This window comes from Cenococcum geophilum (assembly GCF_001692895.1).
Source record: "Cenococcum geophilum 1.58 unplaced genomic scaffold K441scaffold_29, whole genome shotgun sequence".
NCBI lineage: Eukaryota > Fungi > Ascomycota > Dothideomycetes > Gloniales > Gloniaceae > Cenococcum > Cenococcum geophilum.
In genome coordinates this window covers 1,697,906-1,702,663 of record NW_027137587.1, presented here as the reverse complement: position 1 = coordinate 1,702,663, position 4,758 = coordinate 1,697,906, and positions in this window count along the sequence as shown.

Genomic DNA, 4,758 nt, shown 5'->3' with positions numbered 1-4,758 from the left:
TACCTAGGGGGACTCCACGGCAGAGAACTGTCGATAATTAGAGGCCGCCTATAACTGCTGCGCTATATAGGCAAATCGATACAGGGCGGCGTTCGCCCCTAAGAAGTACTAGCTTATGCACTTTATAAGGCGACGGCGCCACGCCACTATAGACCTTGCGTCCACCGTGCGTATTGCCGGCTGCGAGATAGCCCCCTAGAAAACCAGCATGCGAGTCCTAGGGATCTGGGTAGACCCTAAGCTCTAATGGAAAGAACAGGTTAAAAAGGCCGTAAGTAAGGGCTTAGTAGCCTTTAAAGCGATGTTAAGAATTACCGCGTCTATATGGGGCCTATTAATGCGCCGCTTACGCCTTCTATATACAGCCACCGTCCGACTAGCAATGCTATATAGCGCCTAAGTGTGGGGAGTATAAGACGACGGCGGAACGCTAGCAAAAAGCTTACTTAAACCACTACAGAAAGTCTAGAACTAGTGTCTCCGTAGGGTTATAGGAGCATACTAGTAAACACTAATAGCTATAATAGAGAAGGAAGCGGCTATTCCCCTAATCCAACTCTATATTAAAACGATAGCCCTCTAAAGAGCCGCTAAGACGGCCTCTAATAGGGTAGAAAAGGAATTAGCAGAGGCACTTAACGGTATCTAGAATATATTAGTAAAGCGCCAGCAAAAAATAAAACGGCCACTAGTACTATTAGAAGCGCTTAGGGAACGCGTAAAGGACCATAAAAATAAGATATAAGGCTTCCTCGCGCACTAGAAGGACTATATAGAGCAAAAAGCTATAATAAACCCCTATAAGCGTGGCCAGCAGAACGCCGGCAGAGCGTAGGCAGAGCGCCGCCACTGTATAGAAGGTCACCAGCACTAAAGGCAGGCAACTACCTTTATCGCGAAATAGGCAGATTTAGAATAGCGATAACGGTGGCAGGTAAAGGCTAAAGACCGCATAGAAACCATATAAAAGACCCTATAGGGGAAACCTATAATCCTATTATACAAAGGCCTAACAAAAGTAAAGGCTATAGTACTATTTCTCCTTTATATAGAGGTAATAGGGCTTAATATATAGCTTACATCCGTTAGTGTACCAGCGGTTTTCCTATAGTGCGAATATAGCTAAATAAGGCAGATAGTCCACTATATGTTACTCCAGTGTCCACACTACTAAAGGGCGGACTTTATAGCAAAATGCGCCTCTAAACGCCTTTAGGATGTTTTAAATAATAAAGAAAGCGCCTAAGCAGTAGCAAAATGGCTAGTAGAGTTAGGTATTTTACCCCAGTTTTAGGCAGTAAAGGTAATAAATGCAGAGGATATAAGTAGATACTAGCCCTTTTAAAGCCTAGAGGACTAGTAAAAGAATAAGAATAAAAGGATAAGGAAAGAAGGGGGTAAAGTAAGATTGTCCGCGAAGCGCGGCCAGTTAGCTTAATATGCAGACTTAAAGGTAGGTAGAAGGCAAGTCGCCAGCGCTCCAATGTCGGAACGCTGCCATCTCTCCAGCGTGGCCCGAGGTGGGGTTTTCTCTAAGTTAGAGTTTTTCCTATAGAAGGTATTAGCCTGTGTGGACCCACTAGGGGGACCGGGACGAGCGGTAAATTAAATTTATTATTATAATGCAACACCTTAAGAAGGTATAGGTATATTACTATTTAAGGCAAATTACGGATATAAGCTAAGAATATTATTATTACTATAATAAGCGAAGAAAATAAGTAGTATAGCTAAAGAGAGAATAAAGACGTTAATAAATCTTTATATAGACCTTATAGAATTAGTAAAGAAAGTATAAAAGAGAATAAAAAGGTACTATAATACTAAGAAATCTAAGGGACCAGATCTTAAGGAGGGAGATAAAGTATAGCTACTATATAAAATTTTCAAGAGTTAACGATTAAGTAAGAAGTTAGACTATATTAGACTAGGACCTTTTAAAATTATAAAAAGAATTTTACCAGTTACGTTTAAGTTAAACCTACTAGCTAAAATAAAGATCTACCCTATATAGCATATCGTAATGCTAGAGCTAGCATACGGGAATATTAAGCTACTAGTTTATAAAGTAGACATATATAAAGGGCAGGAAGAAGATAAATAGTAAGTTTTAAAAATCGTTAGTTATAAGGACATTAATAACAAAATATAGTATAAGGTTAAGTAAATAGGCTACACTAAGACTACCTAGGAGCTACTAGAAAATTTAAAGAATGCTATAAGAAAGGTATAGGAGTATTAGAAGAAATTAGGTTAGGTAATATTAATAAAGAAGGATCGCTAAAGAATAAGTTACCTAAGGGGGACCTAAGAAGAGCAGTTGCCGAGCTACTTAGATCTATTTGATTCTCTATTAGAGAAAAATCTATTCTTTTATTACTAAGTTCCTATAAACCTTATTCTATAAGTTTCCACTCCTTAAAATAAACCTTCTTACGGACTTTCTTAAGACAGATTAACCAAGCGGACGCCGTAAGACGAGACTTAAGGGCCCGTTGCTAAGCATTAGTAGCCTCTTATTCTATATTATAGGAACGGCGTAACTTCGCTAGAGTAACAGACAGTTTATTATCTAGCCGCGTAGCAGTAGATTAAATACGAGACCCTAAGACAAACTAATTAGGGAACTAGACGACTATTAAGAGTAATAGGTTATATATATTTAGCATTAGAGATAGAGCGAACGTTATAGGACGAATAAACATTTACTTTAGTGTACTCTAAGTAAGAGGACAGTTATCGCGAAGATGGGTTTACTAACGCAATATAAACCAACCCCTCTTTTAAATAGTAAGAACATAGAGATGGTATAATTTTACCAAGAGACAGTATTATAGTAATAGTGCGAGTACGACGGACAGTTAAAGAAGAAGAAATTGCTTTAGGTATAATAAGCAATAATATTAACTAAATTAATTAGACGGATATTATACTTCTAGTAAACAACTTAGAGATATTTTAAATCTTTAAGGATAAAGATAGAAAGAAGGGAGATAGTGTTACGGACGCTTTAAGTACAATATTATAACTACTTAGAGAAGAGACGGAAGAAGCTAGTTAGTTAATTTAGGTACGGTTTAAGATAGAGCCGATAGAGCTATGTAATAAGAAATAGTAACTAAGGTTATATAACGTGATCTATATAATCTATAGGATTTATATAATTTATAATAAAGTAGATAGAGTATATATATATTATATACAAGAAGGATTTTATAAGAGTACAGTTATATATTTAAGGACCCTTAGTCCCTACCTAAATAGTTCCTTCCTTATAGTAATTCTTAGAATATAATTAGAGTTAATCTATTGGGTAACCACTCCACCAGTTATTATTATATTATTGACTTTAACTTACATTACCTACACATCTAGCCCAATAACGAGCCTACCGTAGTTCCTACTATAAGGTTCCGTTACAGTTAAGATACTACTATAGATAACTTATCTTATATTAGCAGTAGTATCTAATAGGCTTTTAGGGGTTTTAGGGCTTTAGCCTTTTAGGAGAATTTTACTAAGGGGTCCTTTAGTACATTCCAAATTTAACTTAAAGTTTACTAGTTATATTATAGTTTAAATTAAGACTTAATTATGGTATTGCAGTTATAAAAGTTATATTTTAATACTTTAATTTTTATAATGCAGATGCAAATAAGTTAAATTTACGTAATGTTCTAACCTAAATAGGTAGGATCTAAGCCTGTTTAGATAGGGGTGTATATATATTAGTTAGGGGGTATATACGTATCATTTAGGGGGTGTATAATTATTGTTAACCTAAATAAACTAACGAATTAAATTAGGCTAGCGGTAAATTAACACCCCCTAATTAATATGCGGACACCCCCTACTAATTGAGTTTAGTTCCTTCCTAATCAAGTTGGAATATCACGTAAATTTAAGTTATTTGCATCCGCATCAGTACGTGACCGTCGCGCGCCTATACCTAAAACATTACCTCGTATTTGCCTTACCTATTCCCTCCCAGCCTCTAACTGTTAAGGGCCGCCGCGGCTGGCTTTGTTCGCGTTAATATATCGACCTATTATAAGTTATTAGCATCCAAACAAAGTACCGGGTATACTACGCGTGGACGTGGGCGTGCGCGTAGATATAGGCGCGGGCGCAGGCGCAGGCGTAGACGCGAGGGCGGGCGTGCCTGCAGAGGCGGTTCGTAGACATTAAGCAGAGGGAGCAGTACCCAAATAAGTTCACGCAGTGCCTCACAGGGTACTGCGCAATTGAGGCATTACAGTTATAAGAGTTATGTTTTAACAATGTAATTTTCGCGATGTGGATGCAAACAACTTAAATTCACGTGATATTGTAACTTAATTAGGAAGGAACTAAACTCAATTAGTGGGGGGTGTCCGCGTATCAACTAGGGGGTGTCAATTTACCGCTAGCCTTAAATTAAAAGTTTAGAACGTCCAAATAAGGTTCTATTAAGATGCTAGCTAGACCCTAACCTAGACCCTTTCTAGCCTATTAAATTCTAAAAATAATAACCTTTACTAAATTAAAAATTAACCTTATCCTTAATAAGCTATCTAATTAACGTAATCTACCCCCAAGCTGGCCCATACCCCCAAGCTGGCCACCTCAAAACTCACTAAAATCATACTTTAATATCTTAACAACCACTAAATAATAAATTCTAATAATTTAGATTTGGACTTTTATATACACTCTACAGCTTCTATTAAAGTTGCATAGTAATTNGTTTAGTNGTTTTNAAGATATNNNAATTNGNNG